This window comes from Protopterus annectens, chromosome 3.part1, assembly GCF_019279795.1.
Source record: "Protopterus annectens isolate FY-2018-M chromosome 3.part1, PAN1.0, whole genome shotgun sequence".
NCBI classification, from domain to species: domain Eukaryota; kingdom Metazoa; phylum Chordata; order Ceratodontiformes; family Protopteridae; genus Protopterus; species Protopterus annectens.
In genome coordinates, this window is record NC_056732.1 from 1,494,023,540 (window position 1) to 1,494,043,862 (window position 20,323).

Genomic DNA, 20,323 nt, shown 5'->3' on the forward strand with positions numbered 1-20,323 from the left:
CCCCTATACTCTTCCCTTATCAGGCCCATAATTGAGTACAATGCCCTATTTGGGATGTACCTTACCCGACACCTGCAGCAGTTAGAAAGACCCCAAAAGTACCTCACCAAGAGGATCAAGGGTCTCAAACATATGTCATATGCTGCCCGGCTGAAGAAACTCCAGCTCTATTCAGTCACATACCGCCTACTCAGAGGCGATCTATGCCTGACGTACAAGGCCATGTCCAATCCAGAATTAATGGACATGCTCCACCTCAGAAAATCCAAATCCACCAGAGCCACGAGAGCGAGAGATTTGAACCTCAACACAGAAATAAATAGGACGTGCTGGAGGGACAGATTCATAACCCAGAGGCTCCCTACACTTTGGGACAGAATCCCAGTCCATGTTAGGCATAGCCCCTCACTGACTCTCTTCAAGAGAATTCTTGACGAGTGGATGGGAGATCATAGATTTACCCGGGGGTCATCTCTGTGTCACTACTAGACAGAGGCACAGTAAACCAAACCCTAAATGGGCATAGTATTCTCATTCCAAGGGGTGGCAAAAGCCACACACATTCTGGCTAGGCTTATAAATGCCCTCGGGCAGATAGCCTAGTATGAACCTATGAACCTATGAACCCTATCATGTCCCTCCCACACATACACTGGCATTCCAGTAAAGCTTTCCCAAACCTCAGATCTTCTGTTTTCTCTGTGGCACTAGCTAACTTCAGAAACCTAGGTTCTAAGAATCATTCAAAAAGGCTACAACTGGCAGTGGGATTCACTTCCTATTTTTCAAGGAGTTCTTCTATATTCATCCAGTCAGACCTCCCTGTTCCATCCTATCATAGATCAAATGTTATCTGTGGGAATTATAGAGCCTGTTTCCCCGATCAAATAGGAAAAGCATTTGTATTCAATAATCTTAATGGTGCCAAAAAGAAGGAAGAAGGAACATGGAGACCTATCCTAGATCTTTCTTTTCTAAAGCATCAAAATCTCAAAAGTCAAAATGCCCTCTCTACAGTCTCGTACCCCTCATCCCACTCCCCAGTTTTCAAGTAACTCTGGATTTAAAAGTTGCTTATCATTACACTTCAGTTCTCAAAGATTTCAGGTACTTTTTTTTTTTCATTTTTATGTGTCTGGTTTACATGTTCAGTTCTCCACTGTACCCTTTGGATTGTTAGCAGCTCAAAGACTGTTTACAAACTGCCTGTCTCTAACAATAGCCCATTGTATGGGCATTCATGTTTTTCCAAATTTGAATGCCTGCCTTAGTTTTGCAGATCTTTTTACAAGTTGTCAAGAATTTCTGGTTTGGGGAAAAACATTTTCTGAGTCTGGGATTTCAAGTGAACAAAGAGAAATCTTCTCATTTCTTCTCACCGGATAATGTTTCTGGTATGCGCCTGGATACATTCCTCATGTTAGAAGGAACAGTTTCTCATATTTTCCAACTAGACTCTGGCATCTGTCCGGGAATATCTCAGGATTCTAAGTTTTGTGGCCTCTACAATTCTCATATTTCCTTTGGCTAACTTCACACAAAGATAATTCAGTGGTTTGTACAATTAGTTTGTACTCAACGCCAGCACCCCTATCATTTCAAATCTTAGGACTGAGGTTTGTAAAAAGTGAGCCACTATGATGGGGAATCATTTGACTCACAACTCAAGTCTCCCATTTTTCCTTCTTGTCCCTGCTCAGTCTGTAACCACTGACAGCTCAGATATTGCTTGGTGAGCTGTATCCAAGAGGGTGAAAATTCAGGGTCTGTGGAACAAAATGGACAAATTCAAGTAACTAAATGTCAGATGGTACTCATATATGCTCTCAGATCTGTGAGCCATCTTTGGATTCTAGGCCTTCATCTAGTAATCACAGACAGCAGAACAGTGATGTGGTGCATAAACAAATTGGGGGGGGGGGCAGATCCTACCACAATTCCAGACTAACTATGGCAGCCTAGGAACAAGGAACTCAGTTCAGTCTGATTCTCCTGGCTACTTACATTCCATCAAAGAAGAATGTTATAACAGACAAGCTGGCAAGAGTTGAACAGTTCCCCATGAATGGAAGTTGCACCCAGAGATCTTCCAGGAATTGATCCAGCTGTTGGTAACACCTCATATAGATATGTTTATCTCCACTTATAACAGACAGTTACAGATATTCTGCTCCAAGACCCGTTTTACAAAGACCTGGAAGACAGATGCCTTTTCATTCCCATGGATGGTGATGTATCCTTATGCTCTTTCACCATTTCCTATGATAAGCAGATTCAGGAGGACTCTCCAAAGATGATAATGGTAACTCCCTTTTCACCCAGACAATAGTAATTTCTTTCTTCGCAAATTACCCAAGGGCAATTACCACAGGCTTCCTTACAAGATGACCTTACTCATATGGGGTAGGAGTTGTATGATACACTCCAACTTTCAGTTTCTTCAAACTCACCACCTGGGTGATAGAATTTTAATACCGTTTAGCTACCTGTTTTCTGAAGAGGTGCAGCAGGTGTCAAAGGAGGCTAAGAAATGTGTGACTTGGAAATTATCTTTGGCTAAGTGGAAAAGATTTTCTACTTGGTGCCCAAGCAAGAACCAGATGCCTCTAGTTCTACAGTATTTGTGTGAGTTATTATCCTCTGGACTTACTTACTGTTCTGTCATGATACACCTGTTTGCCATCACTATCTGCCCATGGATTCCTCTTTTCTATCCTGCCTCATATGAAACTCTTTTTGAAAGGGATTTTGCATATATAACATATGTAAGATGGCAGCTCCTTGTCTGGCAGTGTCCTCTCTGGCTCCCGATGTGTGTTGTGTTTTTCTTTCTGTGATTCATTGGATGGACCATTCTGTTGGGTCGAGTGCGCGGTCGACTGCAGCTGTGGTGTTTGTGGTGTCAGTGGTGTCCGTATTGTCTTTGTTGCTTTGCTTTTTGGAATCATTGGAATTGGTGGATTGTTCATGAAGCTTGAGCCTACAGTGTTGAGTTGAGCGAGGTGCAGAATGTGGAAGGTGGAGGTCAGACTCTTGGTTTCTGAGTTTGATTAAAAAGAATTGAAGTTGGATTTGCTGGGTCGGAGGAAGCTTGATTTAATTTGGAAGCTGCCGATGATGTCAGAGATGGAGTTGATGGCGGTGTTGGTGTGGATGGAGAGGACTGAGGGAGGATCATTGGACTGGCTGTGGCTGTTCAGTCCTACAGGTAGCAGCAGTTATATTGAATGCAGGTGGCAGAAGTTTGTTTTTAGCCTGCTGGTTTTTGTTTTTGTAATCAGTCTTGGTCTGTGGTGTCAAAGGGGACCAGACTGGTGACTTAGGTTGTTGTGATGTTAGATTGTGTGAACGAAGTGGATTGCTATAGTCCATGGGATTGTGCAAGGTTAATGGTTGCTTATGTACCTTATGTTTGACTTGGTCACCGTTGTTGTCATTGCTGTTGTATTTGTATGTGTTTTTTTGTTTCTGTGTTGCTATGCTTCTTTTGCCCATGGACTTGGAGAAACGCAGTTTCGTTCAGATGTGCACTCGTGTATGTCTGAATGACAGTAAAGTTTCTTTTTGACTTTTGACTTTGAATTTTTGATATCCATCCATCCAGAACACAGGCAACTTCTTGGCATCTTAATTTTGTACTGGAAAAATGTAAACTTTTTCTTTTTGAACTTGCTCATAAGGTTGAATTAAAGTTATTTTCTTGGAAGATAATTTCTAATCGGTGCCATTTTAAGAACCAGATCCATTTAAGGCCTGGATGCCTCTGGTTCTTCATTATTTGAATGAGTTATTATGATCTGGCTATTTTTTACTACTCATCTATTAAGATTCATCTTTTAGCCATTTCTTCTTATCTGCCCTTAGACTCCCCCTTTCTACCTGTCCTCAAATCAAGCAGTTTTTTAAAGGGATTTTGCATATTCATCCACCTAGAATACAGGTGGCTCTTCCTTGTGATCACAACTTTTTTGCTTGAAAAACTCACACTTCCTACATTTGAACCAGCTCATCAGACTAAATTGTAACTCTTGACATGGAAAATTGTGTCACTCATTGCTCTGATTTTTACAAGAATATTTGAGTTACAAGCTTTATGATGATCCAACCATATCTCATCTTTTACAAAGATAGGATGACTCTGAGAACAAATTCTTCCTTTATGCCTAAAGGAGTTTCTGAGTTTACTTTAAGCCAGACTATTCATCTCTTTGTTTTCTATCCAGAACTCAAAATAAGAGAGAGAGAGGATTCTGCACACTCTGGATGTCCAAAAGGCACTTGAATACTACACTGACAGGACAAAAGCTTTCAGGAATTTTTATCAATTGTTTATTTCCTGTGCAGGTAAGAAAAAGGGGCAATCAGTGTCAGTTTCTAAATGGCTGTCTAATGCTATTGTAATTTGATACTCAACATAAAATAATTCCAGCCAAGATCAGGGCCCAATTTACTTCTGTGGCTTTTTGGAAATGGGTAGACTCTAAAAATGTACTAGAGACAGCAACTTAGTTATCTGTTCACACTTTTACCAAATACTACAAACTAGAGACCTTTTCTAGATCCAGAACAGGCTTTGCTCAGACTATTTTCCAACATCACCTGGACTATGATGCTTCTTCCTTCCCCATTTCATTCTATGCCCTGGAATGTACTCATATAGCTTAGGCTACTGCAACAGTGATCTAATGATGAACATAATACAGTAATGTAAGTAAATGTACCATAACAGTAGATGTTCTAATTGATCACTGTTGCAGCAGAAACACCCTCCTTCCATCCCTTTCTTTTTGTTATTTTTTTTATGCCAGGGTTTAGGTTTTTTGTCATTAACATCTTCTCCTGACATACATCTATTTGGCAGAGCTCTAGCCTTCCTTGCTCTGAGGCAAAAACCTCTGAAGGTTTTATGCTCTAATCACTGACTTTGTCACTCTCCTCAGGCTGTACAGTAGTTAGGACAAGTGGATGGTGAACTAAAGCTTTGGAAACCAGTCATTTATTTAGTTCTTTTCAGGATATGCTACATATAGTGTAGGCCACTGCAACAGTGTTATATTCAAACATCTACTGTTATGGTAAGTTTTCTTACAGAACTGTACTTTACATCTTTTTATTTGGGATGCTTTTTTGGTGGTTTTGGAAATGCAGAACACCTTAGTTACATATTCCTGTTCCCGAGGCTCATAGTTTCTCAGATTTCAAGTAAGAATCTCCCATTATTAGTTTATTCTGTTTGTTTTTTGACCTCTTTTACTGTGCCCATGGCCTTCAACAAGGTGCATGGAACTTTTTGCTGCCCATGTGAGACTGAAGAAGATTCAAATGTATCCTTTTCTGGATAGTTGTTTGATGCAAGCCACATCTACTGGAAGCCTCCAAGCAGCTCTACAGCAAACTCTGCGTTTTTTTCAGGACTTGGACATTGCTCACCATCCTCATCAGTGAGATTTGTAGAAGCTATCCTAGATACTGGGACTTTTTTGAGTTCCCGTCCTAAGGACAGGGCTCAACTGATAACACACTTTTTTATATATTGCTTAAAAGAGTACTTTAATGGTAAGGATGTCCTTGAAGGAATTAGAGAATATGTCATCCTTTTTTACTGAAGCTTCCCAATGGATCTGTTTGATTTGAATCTCACTTAAACAGGCAACTTAACTATTTTGAACAAGATTAACTCACCATCTTGTAAGAGTGACAAAAGTATTCTCAATCTTTTGGAACCTGGACCATCTGTATGCAGTTCTGCCAACCCATCTCATTCTAAAGTGAGTCTAAAGGTAAAAATGTGAAAAAGCAAACCTCATCATGTTAGCTGTTTTTTCACTGATACATTTGTAATTAACTCTTCTAACACAAACCTCAGTAACACAGCACCTGACACTGTTTGTCCACAGAAAAATATGTGCTCAGCAGGAGAGCCTGGTATTGTATCTCTGTCTTAGGTCTATCAGTCTGCGAGCCTAGAGGCTCTTTGGCTGATACCTGATTGATATCTTTTCATTTAATCTGAGAGCTTTTCAGCTTCTAAAGAAGTTAAGAGGCCTAATGCTAGACTATCCTACTTCTGTAAATGTAGCATATTTTCACAAGGTTGTCACAAGAGGACTATGCATCTAAGTTCTGATTCATTATCTCAGATTTTACAGTTTTCAGTATCATTATTAGTCTAGACTAACCTGAGCTTCCATACAGCTACATCTCTTAGGCACTTCTGAGTTTTGACAGGAAAACTGGCTGATATTGTAGTTTTTTCTTCTGTTGTTGTTGCTGTTGTTATTATTGTTGTTATTATTATTATTATTATTATTATTATTATTATTTGAGGTGATTGAGCAGGATTATATCATTTGAAACAATTGATCTGATGTTGTTAATCTTCGTTCATTCATTACTGATGGGTTATCGGTTCCGTCCTTGGAACCGAGCCGGCCAATATCAAGCTCGCGTCAGCCAAAAACTCTCAAGCCAAGGTCCTACGCAGAAGCTCTGCTCCCTGTTACCTCAGATCTTGTTTGCTACATTGCTGAACAGCCGTGTCAAGCCACTCTCTCAGCTGTCTAATGTTTTGACAGTTTATATGTTTTTATTACTTCCAGTTTTGTTTTTTTCTCTCAAAAGTCTATTCTAATATTTTCCTATCCTATTTTACACTTTAGACTCTCTCCCTTTAGTCTTTTCCCTTTATTACCCTCTTTTCTTACCTTGTGATAATTCTCCATTACCATCGTTGGTAATTCTTCCTTTTCTCTTTTACCCTTTTCTTGGGTAGCCATTATTCTTCCTTTTGTTACTATGCTTCTTCTCCACACCAACTATGTCGGATAAGAAAAGTTCCATTGGTTTCAAGCAGTGCAAGGATTGCGGCTGTAAGTTACCGCTTTCTGATGGCCATGACTTATGTGTCTACTATCTTAATGTCTCCCACTTGACTGTAGATCCTCCATGTGGGATTTGTAAAAACCTCTCTACCAGGACTCTCAACGAGAGGAAGAATAAGTTAGTTTTGAAAGGTCTCCTCAAGTCTCCTTTCTCTGTGGCTATTTCTGGATTGGAGGGCTCACCCCCTCCTGTTAAACCCCGCAAGAGGTGTTCTTCCTCTTCTTCATCAAAGTTACTCCCTTCTTTTCCCTCTGGAGATCATAGGGAGTTGACTCACAAGAAAGTGAAATTGATTACTATTCAGGCACTGCCACCTGTGACCCTGTCGGCACCAAGCTCGGCACCGCCCCAAATGATCCTGAATACAGCCATGTTTCCTTTATCGATATTGGCACCGGAGTTCAAGGTGCAGACAACTACAGTTCCGACAGTTCTGTCACAACCCCTAATGGCACTGTCAATACAGGTTCAGTCCTCTTTGGCACCATTGGTACAGTCACCTTCGGCTCCAAGTATGACTCTTCTGTACTCCATGGCACAGACGTTTTCAGCACTGACATGTACTTTGGTGCAGTCCTTCTCGGCACCATCCTTATTGCTGGTGCAGACACTTTCTACTATGGCACTGTATCCTTCAGAGCAGACCTTTGCCTTTACGGTGCAGACACCTTCAACTACTATGACCTTTGCCTTTACGGTGCAGACACCTTCAACTACTACGGTGCTGACAACTTCAGCGCAGACCTTTCCACACTGTTTTCTTTGGTGCAGACTTTCTCGGCTCTTACCTCTGCACCTATTGAATTAACAAGAACAAAATATTCCCCTTCACTGGATCCTTTTGAAAGCAGTCGGTATAGTCCTTTCCTGGAAAGGCCAGAATTGCCATCAGCCTTCTCTATGAGGTCAACCAAGACTCTTTCTGAGCAAAATGTGTTGCAGCTTGTTGACCAGTTGCTTGTGGCCAGAGGTCTCTCTCAACCATCAATGTCCACATTCCCTCATTCAGGTGAACGTATTTTGCCTCAAACCCCAACGTATACTCCTCCTTTGACTTCCACTCAACTTTCGAAGCCTATTACTCTGACAGCAGCTTCCCTCCCTTTGACTCCAATAGTAGATCTCACTTTGGAACCAGAGTCGTCCTTGTGGCCTTTGGGGCACTGGGCATTGGGCTCTTCTCAGGCCAGTGGCTGTGCCATTGGGAAGGGCATTCCTGGCTCCATGCCGATTTTTTCTATGGCACCTTCCAGGGATGCTCTCTCTCTCTTGTGGTTCATGGTCCTCTTGAGACTCCTGGTCTGAGGGTGGGCTCATTGGGGCAGGGTGTGACCCTGGTTCTGAGGTTGTCATGCTTGGTCCCAGGCTCCCATCCCTCCTTGGGTGAGCCAGCCTCCCAGGCCATGGAGAGGGTGCTTGCCTCCACTGCCAAAGTTCATTTGTCAGAGTCCTCTTCCCCTACTGTGCCGCAACTGCCACAAGCTGCAACTCCCAGACACTGGGCACAAGATCCTCGGGTCTCTCCTTCTCAGGAGACCCCCTCTTTGCAGTCTTCCCCAGAACCTCCCACTCAGGAAGCACCCCACAAAGCATCATGTAAGAGGAAACACATGGACTCCACTGAGGAGTCATTGACTGAAGATACAGATTTTGATGATGGGGAAGGGTCCCCACGGTCACCCTCTGATGAGGTGTCCTTTGGTGACATCCTCGAGATCCTTAGACAGAGGGGTGAATGGAAGCCCTCTAATTCTTCCTCTGAGGAATCTGTATTCCTGCATGCTTTTTGTGCCTGGCCCCCTACTTCCTGGGTCACCCTGCCTGCCAATGAGCTTGTCCAGCTCATCGTGCAGCACAAAGGCTCCTGATACCATTGAAGCGATACCTAAGAGGCCAGATAAAATATTATCGCACCCCCACTGGTCACGTGGTCTTCCAGTAGATGCTATGGTGGTGGCAGCTGCTACTAAGAAGGATTTCACAGAAGAGAGCCAAACTGTCCATCCACCCAACAAAGAGTCCCAGACAATTGACAGATTAGGGAAGCATGTGTTTGCTTCATCGACCTTCACCGTAAGGCCTTTGAATTATTTGGCACGTTTTGCCAGGCTTCAGCAAGATCTTATCAACCAGCTCTCTGAAACATTTGGCAGGAGCTGTTTCTGATGAAGTCTGTGATAATGTGGCTTCTCAAATAGCCACCCTAGTGTCCATTTCCAACTCTTCCATGTGTCTTACTTCTCACACAATGGAAGGGTCGACTAGAGCAGCAGGCGCAGGTATATTCACCAGACGACATGCTTGGATGCACTTTTGTGACACTGCGGACTCCTTTAAGGCTTTCTTCATGAATGCCCCATAGAGGCCGCTTCTTTGTTTGGCCCTAAAGTCAAGGATACGCTGGCATGGTACAAACAAGATGGCAAAACCTTGTCTGCCGTGGGTGTCAGACACTCCACTTGTTAGTGATTCTATTCCAGAAATCAGAGGAGAGAAAAGATCTGGCACAGGAAATCACAGGGTTCTTTACGGGATGTATGTGCCGAGTTTTCCCCTAGAGGCAAAACCGGGGTTCCAGAGATTCTTTCTCTGGCCAACCCTATCAGCGCTCCTGAAGTGTTGCCCAACTGCTCACCTCTGGAAGCGGTCGGGGGTAATTTCTTGTTTTACCCCACTGCCTGGCGAAAGATAACAACTGACTCTTGGGTACAACAGATTATATCCAGAGGCTATCACATCCCCTTCCATGTTTGCCCAGTCTCATCAAGAGTGTTACTCAATATTCCACCCAGTCAAAGGGAAACAGCAGCACATGAAATCAAAAAGCTGCTGCAAAAAAGAGTCATCCAGACGGTCCCCCCAGACCAGATAGGATCTGGATTTTACTCAAGGTTCTTTTTAGTGCCAAAAAAGACAGGGGACTGGAGACCAATTCTGGATCTCAGTACACAAAACAAATTTGTAAAAACAGAGAAATTCCAGATGGTTACTGTTCAGTCTATTCTTCCTCTTCTAGAAGAATATGATTGGATGTGCTCTGTGGATCTTCAAGATGCGTATTACCACATAAAAATGGACAAATGCTCAAGAAGATACCTCCACTTCCATATAGGAGCCAGTCACTATCAGTTTTGAGCCCTGCCCTTCGGTCTCTCTACAGCCCCCAGAGTGTTCACAAAATGCATTGCACTGGTTATCATCACTTGCGACTTCAGGGATTCCAGGCATTTCCATATCTAGACGACTGGCTCCTTATCGCTCCCACCAAGCATCTACTGGAAGAAGCCCTGCAGTATACTCTCTTAACAGCTCGAACCCTGGGAATCACTATAAATTGGGAGAAATCCAACATATCCCCAACTTAGTCTTTGGAAGTTATAAGGGTACTGTTGGACACGAGAAATTGCACAGCATCCCTTCCAGAACACAGACTTCAGAGAATAAGACAAGAAGTTCAACCACTGCTCTGTCACCACAAATCCCCAGCTCAAGCTGTACATCAGCTACTGGGGTCAATGGCATCTTCGATTACCATTGTTCCTCTAGCCAGATTCCGCATAAGACTTCGTCAATGGCTACTTCTCACTCAGTGGTACCCTCTACAACATCCTTTGCCTTTTCAAATAGGTGTAACTTAGAGATGCAAGCAAGATTTACTCTGGTGGATGTCTCGAAATCCCCAACAATGGTCTTGCCCTTTCAAACCCCATCAGCCAATAGCCACGATGACCATGGACGCCTCCCTGATGGGGTGGGGGGGGCTATGTCAGGGAAACTTGGTCCAAGACACCTGGTCGGAGACAGAGACCCTTTTGCATATTAATGTCCGGGAACTGAGGGCAGTGCTTCTAGCATTACAAGCATTTCACTCCATCCTTCCATCAGGGACTATGATCCAATCAGACAGCATGTCAGTGGTCTGGTACATCAACAAACAAGGGGGCACCAGATCTTACCCGTTATGCTGAGAGGCCTTGAGAATATGGCAATGGGCGATAGCTCACACCCGCTTTCTGATTGCAATGCACATTCCCGGAAGCTCCCACGTGATAGCGGACAAATTGAGCAGGTGCATTCTACAGCCTCACAAGTGGTCCCTCAATCCTCTGATAGCAGCAAAGAACTTCAACTGCTGGGGCCAGCCTTGCTGCAACCTATTTGCCTCCCCAACCAACTACAAGTGCAGCAACTACTTTGCCCTGATCCCCCTATAGGGACAGTCACCAAGGGATGCTCTAGTCCACGCTTGGCCCTCAGGTCTTCTTTATGCCTATCCTCCTCTGCCCCTCATCTCCCAATTTCTAAAGAAAGTACGACAGTTGAAGAGCAAAATTATCCTCATTGCTCCATATTGGCCTAGAGAAGTCTGGTTTCCCTTCCTGTAGCCTCACCTGCTAGATCAACCGTGGATCCTCAGTCCATCCCCAATGTTGATCTCTCATCTGCAGGGTCTGATTCACCCCAATCTAACAACCCTGAAACTGACAACTTGGTTTCTCCACTTCCTATGATTGCCAGGCATAAAAACCTTTCATCCCCTGTGCGCAATATTTTTATTGCATCTCATAAATCGTCCACCAAACTAATCTATCTTAACAAATGGAAGAGGTTCTCTCTGTGGGCAGCAGATAGGCAAATAGACCCCTTGTCAGCCCTGGTCTCTGTGGTATTAGGTTACCTATCACATCTTTTCCACTCTGGAGTGTCTGCCTCTACTATCCGTGTATATTTAGCTGCTATCTCTAATTTTCATATTGGTTTTCAAGATTCTTCACTTATGTCACACAGACTCTGTAAGACTTTCTTGAAAGGGGTTATCCACCTAAAACCTCCCTTTAGAGAACCCGTACAACCCAGGATTTGGCTTTGGTTCTGCAAGCTTTAACAGCTCCACCCTTTGAACATGCATCTTCTTGTGATGTAAGATATCTCTCTTGGAAAACTTTGTTTCTGATTGCAATCCCATCGGCCAGGCGATTGTCAGAACTTCAGGCCTTATGCATCAAACCTCCCTATCTTATTTTCCATAAGGATAGGGTATCACTGAGAACCAATTATTTTTTACCAAAAGTGGTGTCAGAGTGATCTATCAACCAGTCTATCGATCTCCCAGTGTACTTTCCTAACCATTCTAACAAAGGAGAGTATTGCCTGCACTCCTTGGATGTTCATAGGCAAATACGATTTTATCTGGACAGAACAAAATCTATCTGTAAATCAGACCAGCTGTTTCTGGCTTTTTCTGGACCTAGACATGGGCATCTTGTATTAAAAGTTACATTGGCTTCATGGTTGAGAAACTGTATCACTTTTATCTGCAACAAAAACAATCTCACCTTGCCTCATAGAGTGAAAGCACATTCTACAAGATCTATGGGAACTTCAGCAGCTTTCCATGCTAAGGCTTCCCTCAGTGATATTTGCTCAGCTGTGACTTGGGCCAAACCTCATACCTTTATTCTTCATTACAAATTGGACTTGGCTTCCAGAGGTAGAGCTTCCTTTGGCTCCATGGTGCTCAGGAATGTCCTTCCATGAGGGCCACCCAGGAATACAGGTAGCTGGGGACTCTGTCCCATCAGTAAGGAATGAACGAAGATTAACAACATCAGATAAAGAAGTTATGTCTTACCATAATGTTCCATCTGTGTTGTTGATCTTTGTTCATTCATTACTTCCCACCCTCCGTCCCCTTTCCAGAGGTTCTTGGTTGATCTCATGTACTCCTGTCTTGTAGGTTTGTTATGACCAGAGGTAGCCTGTACTTTTATGTGTCAACTTGCAAACTCGATCTGAGGTAACAGAGAGCAGAGCATTCTGGGTAGGACCTTGGCTCGAGAGTTTTTGGCTGACACAAGCTTGATATTGGCCAGCTCGGTTCCGAGGACGGAACCGATAACCCATTAGTAATGAATGAACAAAGATCAACAACTCAGATGGAACGTTATGGTAAGACCTAACTTCTTTTTTTGTTTAAATCTTAATTTTTGGTGCCATTATGTATGTTAAACATTACTGACAGGATTTTTTTTCTTATGTTTATGCTTTACTTCTTGTTTTAAACTGTTTTATGATATTTCTAATCAATTGGGGCTGAAACTAGCACTTTTAACAAAACTGGGGGAGTTTTTTCATGCATTATGTGCTTTGAATTGTGTCACTGAAACTACAGTCCTTTTATTCAGTGCAGTGTAAGCAACCTTACCTTTGACCACCATGTCTCCACAGTGGTAATAATGGTGTTCTATATTTCTCATCACATAAGTAGGGGCATTGTCTTCAGAAAAAAAAAAGTTATAACCTCTGTGTACTCTTCCATCATCAGGCCAATAATTGAGTACAATGCCCCTTTTGGTATGTACCTTTCCAAGCACTTGCAGTAATTGGAGAGACCACAAAGATTCCTTACAAGGAAAGTTCAAGGTCTTCAGCATCTGTCATCTGTGAATCATCTGAAATCACTGTCACTTTATTCTATTTCATACAGACTATTCAAAGGCAATCTCTGCCTTGCATATAAGACAATCTCTGACCCTGTTTTATTGGAAATGCTGCATCTCCGAAAGTTAAATGGTGCATGGGTTACTTGCTCTAAAGACCTTAACCTGGTATGTGACATCAACAGAACCTACTGGAGGGACAGATTTGTCTTCCAGAGGTTACCACATCTTTGGAACAGACTCCCACTTCATGTCAGACAGAGCATCTCATTGGCCCTCTTCAAACGCAATCTGGATGATTGGATGGGTAACTGTAAATTCACCCTGGGGTTTCCACCTGTGTGGACAGAGGAAATAGGTGCTGATCGTGGAAATAAGGGTTGAACTTAGCTAGGCTTGTAAGGGCCCTAGGCCTATTAGCCTAGTAACTTCCTATGATCCTATATTTAGAATAGTATTCCTGCAGAAACAGACCAGATTGCTATTTGGAGGGAGAATAGTGGGATTTATTCATTGACCATGCAGTCATTAGTTGGTATTGCTCTGGATATTTTTTGTCCTCTGACTGGACTCAGATATGGTGCCCTGTCCCTCCACTATCTACCCCAGTGCACCCAAGAAACATAAAAGTAAAGTTAAGGAATATGCCTCATCCTATGGTTTATAACTTCACAGTAGCCTTGGACAGGCTATCTGACCACTCACCTTCTTTTTCTACCAGATCCCCTGGTGTGGTGATAGTACCACAACTGTGCATGACAGGAGGGTCGGACTCATCCTCCAGGGCTGTACCAATGTCTAGATGAGGTACAGAAGAACTAAACTCTTTAGGATTTGGGGAAGTCAAGGGTACAGAATCCATTGCTAGTGTTAATATGTACCCCCCTCCGGGATACTCCCACTAAGGTAGTGTATGCAAAAAAGAGACAGGAGATCCATCATGTTTCAGGACAACAGTTTCTGACTGTTTTTCCATCTGAACTGGTGGCTAAGACTAGATGCATTATTCAGGCCATGAATTAAGGGGTGCAAGCCCATATTATGAGTAATGTAGGCGCTCTCATCCCTGTTTAACCACCCAATTATCCTGATTTTGAAGAGGATCTGGAATCTGAGGTTTCAGAAGAGTCAGGGTCTCACCAGTCAGTTTCCTCTGAGGAAGAACAGGTTCAGAAACCCAAGCAGATGGTTTCTTTCTCCCAAATGCTAACTAGATTTAGTGATGTATTCAATTGGGAGCAATCATTTACTGCCCCTGAGATCAGAGGGGTATATGATCTTTTGGTGGATGAAGCACCGGGCATGGTGATCTTCCCTCTGTTGATCCCAGCATTGGAGGAAGGTTTTAAGAAAGCTTGTAATTCTTCTCTGCTGAATGAGTCTGTACTTAAAAGTGTTTAAGAAATTATGGGTGTGCTTGGCCCTGCCTGGCCTCCAAGCCCCATTGTCTGTGGACTCTGCCTCTATTTCCCTAGTGACCTTTGTCAATAAAAAGACCATGTCTTCTTCAAACCCAATCTTTCAAGATAAACTAAGCAAGTCACTAGAATCTGAGGGAAAGAAGCTGGTGCAGTCCAGCATTGTAGCTTTCAGAGTGTTTAACTACCAGTGTTTTATATAGAAGTTTGTGTTGAGCTGTATGTATAGTTTAGATGAGTTCTCTACATTGATACCTGCTGAGTAGAAAGGCTGTATGAAAGAGGTTGTTGCCAATGTTTCTCAAGAGTCAAAACATCCTTTAAAGAGTGCCTTGGATAGGATTGATACTATTTTTAGAAATGCAGCTATATCGTGGTGGTAAGGAGGTTTGGTCAGTTACACAGCCAAAACTTTTCTGATTAGTTAGAAAATGAGATTATGAATGCAAGGCATGATTCTGGTTGTGTGTTTGGTACAGCTGTTTATCAGATCCTAAAACACTGGGATGAGAGAGGTAAACTGATGCAAGGGTTTTCTAAAATGTTCCATATTCCCAAGGTTCCCTCAGTAAGCATGATAATTTTTAGTGACTCAACAAAAAGAACTCCCAGCCAAATAAAAACAAGGTACCAAAAGGAAATAGCAGGATGAGAACTCCTCCAAACCTAACAAGATGGGTTCCTTTCTCAAGAGGGATAACTCCTTCTTCCAGTCTATGACTGTGTCAATGTTTGGCACCTTTCAATCCCACGTTCTCCTCAGGATGACCTGTCATGAAAGCTAGCTCTCAACAAGATGGCCTGGCTATCAGTGGTTTCTTAATAAATGAGTGCTCAGCATCATTGGCAGGGGTTACAGGTGGCAGTGGAAGGAACATCTACCTCCGTTCGGGAAAAGGGGTTGCTCTCACCTGCCAGGCCAAACTTTATTATTCTCTGCTATACTCTGGCACATGCTGGACCCAGGGGTTATAGAGCCATTTCCTCTTCTGGAGAGAATGAAAGGTTTTTTCTCCATAATTTTCCTTGTCTTCAAAAAAGAGCAGTCATGAAGATCACTGTTGGACCTATCCTTTCTGAATACCTTTGTCAAAGTCCCCAAGTTCACGATGCAGACAGTGCTTCCTCCTCCTCTGGACCACTGCTTCATGGTGACCCTGGACTTGAAGGATGCATATCATCATATCCCCATTGCTCATCAGTTCAGGAGATGTCTGAGATTTATTATGTCTGGTTCACATTATCTGTTCTCTGCATTGCCTTTTGGGCTATCCACTGTACCTCGACTGTTTACCAAAATTCCTTGCTGTGATATGCTTGGCATTCACAGTTTTCCTTACTTGGATGTCTTGTTTAGACGTGCAGAGCCTGTATTCTGCTGTATAGAATTGCTAGAGAAAGTCTTGACCTCACTCTCCCAGTTAGGATTCAAGTCAAACCCTCAGAAGTCATGCCTGACACCCTCACAGACAATCCTCTTTCTGAGGTACTTAATTGACATCAGCACCATAATGTCTTTCTTCTCAAAGACAAGGTCCTGTCCTATCAGACAATATTTCAGGAATTCTCCTGGAGGAGTATCACCTTGGCAAGAGAATTCCTAAAAATTCTAGGACTGATGTCATCTATGATTCTCATGATACCTCTGGCCTGTCTCCACATAAGAAAAATTCAATAGAATACATAAAATTATTGGACCCAGCACCTACATTCCCACAAATCCCAGTTGCCAGTGCTGGCCTTCATCAGACAAAAGTTACAGTGGTGGAGAGCACATTTGAGTATCAATCCAGAACTTCCCTTCTTCTCACTTCTTCTGGAGCAGTATGTCCAGGCAGAATCATCCAACTTCAGTTGGGAAGCGTTGTCAGTGGGAGTGCAAGTTCAGGCCACTTGGGAGGCTCGGTGATGCATGGAAGTACATGAATATCATGGAAATGTTGGGAGTGATCCACACCTTGAATGTTTTTCACCACCTATGGACTTCAGGTCCTCTTCTTGCTGTTATGGACAATACCACAGTAATGCGGTACCTCAACAAACAAGGGGGTACAAGGCCACACCCTTTGTTCTGGTTGGCAATGATGGCCTGAGTGCTGGCTTTACAGCATTTTCTGACTCTTCAGACATAATACATCCCTTCAGAGGAAAATGTTGTGGCAGACAGACTAAGCAGATCATGGGCAGACCTTAACAAGTGGTAGCTCAATGCAATGGTATTGCAGGTACAGAATCTAGTCTAGATGTGAGGAATGCTTCAAACAGATGTGCTCACCTCCTTTCAAAACAGACAGCTGGAGAAATTCTGCTTCAAATATCCTTGCAGCCATGCTTGGAGGACAGACACATTTTCAGTCCGTTGGGCAGGAATGTTCCTGTATGTGTTTCTACCCTTTCCACTGATCCACAAGGTACTTTTGAAGATTCAGAATGAAATGTCAAAGATCATTGGGTAACCATTTAAAATGTTGAGGCCCGCTAGAGTGAATTCCTAAACATGGAGACTGAATGGCCAAAAGAACAGACTTATATATACTAAATCTGAGATGCCATTTCTCAGAATATTTCCTTTTTTCTGAGGTATGGCAATCTTGGAGTTGGTATATATAAGTTCAGGGGGACTGCAGATCCTGGGCAGACCTTAACAAGTGGCAGCTCAATGTAATGGTATTCCAGGTACAGAATCTAGTCTAGATGTGAGGAATGCTTCAAACAGATGTGCTCATCTCCTTTCAAAACAGACAGCTGGAGAAATTCTGTTTCAAATATCCTTGCAGCCATGCTTGGAGGACGGACACATTTTCAGTCCCTTGGGCAGGAATGTTCTTGTATGTGTTTCTACCCTTTCCACTGATTCACAAGGTACTTTTGAAGATTCAGAATGAAATGTCAAAGACCATTGGGTAACCATTTAAAATGTTGAGGCCCGCTAGAGTAAATTCCTAAACATGGAGACTGAATGGCCAAAAGAACAGACTTATATATACTAAATCTGAGATGCCATTTCTCAGAATATTTCCTTTTTTCTGAGGTATGACAATCTTGGAGTTGGTATATATAAGTTCAGGGGGAGTGCAGGGATGCCCCGCCACATGGAGGAGTGCAGGGGGGCTCCCCCCAAAAGAAGTTTAAAGGAGAAGAGCAATTTTCAAGATTTGCTCCTCTCTGAGTCTTTGGTCTTGTCTTTAGCTTTTTAGCAGTCTGCATTTTAACTGCTGACATTTCAATAGGGAGCCAATCATTGTGGTGAGCTCCAACTGGCCCAAGCAATCTTGGTCCTCCCTTTTAATGGCATTAGCCACTAGCACTTACCACAGACTTCCTCATACTATGGATTTGCTCACACAATCTCAGGAGTGACGGGTGCACCCAAATTTGGAGCAATTACAACTGACAACTTGGATAATTCAGTCTTGACTCCATTTAGATACTTGTTTCATGAGGATGTGCAGCAGGTGTTAAAGGAAACCAGAAAATCTGCTATTAGGAAATCTTATGTTTATAAATGGATGAGGGTTTCTCAGTGGTGTGTAAACAGGAGCAGAGGGTCCCTTGTGATCAGCATCCTTCTGGCTTTGAAATATTTGTGTGAGTTAATTCAGGATGGCTTATTATATGCATTCATTAAGGTGCATTTAGCAGCCATCTCTGCCATCTGCCAATGGATCCCCCTCTTTTTTCTTCTCTTTTGGTAAAACAGTTCACAAAAGGACTATTGCATATGAGATGCCCTCACAAGCAAACTCCTCCTTTGTGGGATCTCAACTATGTCCTGGAAAAATGGCCCTTACTACCTTTTGAACCTGCCATTCAGGCTGATCTGAAGCTTTTAATGTGGAAAACTGTTTTGCTTATTGCTTTGACTTTTGCAAAGCAAGCCTCTGAACTGCAAATGTGCATGGTGGGACAATCTTACCTTATTTTCCATAAGGATAGGGTTATGTTACCTATTAACCCCTTTTTCATGCCAAAAATGGTTTCAGAATTCACTGTCATTCAGTCCATCAACCTCCTTGGGTTCTTCCCAGAACCCAAGAATAAGGGAGATAGTATACTTCATACCTGGGCTGTGCAAAGGCAGCACAGGTGCTATTGTGGCAGAATGAAACCCTTCAGAAAGGCTGAAAAGCTTTTTATTTCCCTCACAGGGGCGAAAAAGTGTCAACCTGTCTATAAGCAAACCACTATTTATTGGTTGTCCTCTGGCATTGTTTTTTGTTACACCCACCATGGCAAGGCAAATCCCAGTAAGGTAAAGGTACATTCCACCAGGGCCTTTTCTTCAGTGGCATATTGGAAAGGCATGGACTCTAGAAGTATTCAAGAGGCAGCAACATGGTCCTCTGTCCATACTTTTATGATACATTACAGACTAGCTACCTGTTTTAGATCCAGAGCAGCCTTCACTAGGACCATGCTCCAGGGGCTCCTGGACCTTCATCCTTCCTCCTCCCAGACTGAGTAAGGTTTGGGAATCTACATGAATGCCAATAAGACATGAACATAGTAGAGTTACACAAGTCGTACTTAACTGTAACAGTAGATTTTCATACAACACACTACCTTACTGGCAGTACCTGTCCACATTTCAACTTTTTGGATGTACATAGTTTGGTGTTTAGATTGCCACTGAGTGCTGCTAATTGGCCTTTAATGTTGTGTGTGTGTATTTTGATTTGGAACAGTAGGTGTCTGCAAAGCTTGTGTTTCCATCTTCTCTTCATGCTGGACCTTAGAAAACTGAAAGGGTCCTTTCTGTGGGTTTCTCTCTCTCTGTCTCCACACCATTCTCAATAAATGAAATGCAGTAACCATAGCTTCTTAGCACTTGTATCTCGAGTTTGAGAATCCATTCCATGCTTTATCAGAAACACAAATATGTACTCTGAATTCAGAATGAAATAAAAGGTCCACTTGCAAGAAGCAGCCAAGTGTAACTATCTTCTTTAGACTCAATGCAATCACATGGATTTCCAAACCATTGTAGTATATTAATATATTAAACCTAATTAGAATGTCACAGTATTCCACAAGCTTTTACAAATATATCATTTTTATAAAGCTTTGTAAATAGCTGTAAATAACACTCGTGTTTCCTCATCCTCTTTTGTATTACTATCTTTTGCTCATGCACCTGTACTCTCCACCACTCTGTAATCCTGTAAATCTGTCTGAACCTCCTCTCAACTCTTCTTTACTTCTGTAGTTATGCATTAGACTCTTCCTAATCAGTTTTATTGCATGTTTCATTAAATTGGTTTATTGTTATATATTTTGAAGTTTGCATTTTGAAGCATGTAACTATATTTTTGCATATGTGTTTGTGGTTTTTTTTTTTTTTTTTTTTTACTGTTAACCTGGTGTTCTATATCAAGTATATTCAGAGCATTATTGCTGTTTTCATATGGTATTCATCAGTCCTACTGCTATAGTAGTCCAGAGGCTATATAGGTTGTTTCGGTAGTTGTATTTTCACGTTAGGAAACTTGATATTTTTTCTTAATATCAGAAGTTTCCTGTCAGGGGCCTCTTTTTTAGCTTAGAGTGTTTATTACGGTATTGGGGGCTAAGTTTGTGAAAAAT

The 20,323-nt window shown here is 42.4% G+C and overlaps 1 protein-coding gene across 1 annotated transcript in view; it reads left to right on the forward strand.

Moving 5' to 3' along the window:
* The window catches only part of DLEC1 (DLEC1 cilia and flagella associated protein), a 2,498,134-nt gene that overhangs the window by 99,472 nt on the left and 2,378,339 nt on the right, over positions 1-20,323 (forward strand). The window lies entirely within an intron of this gene.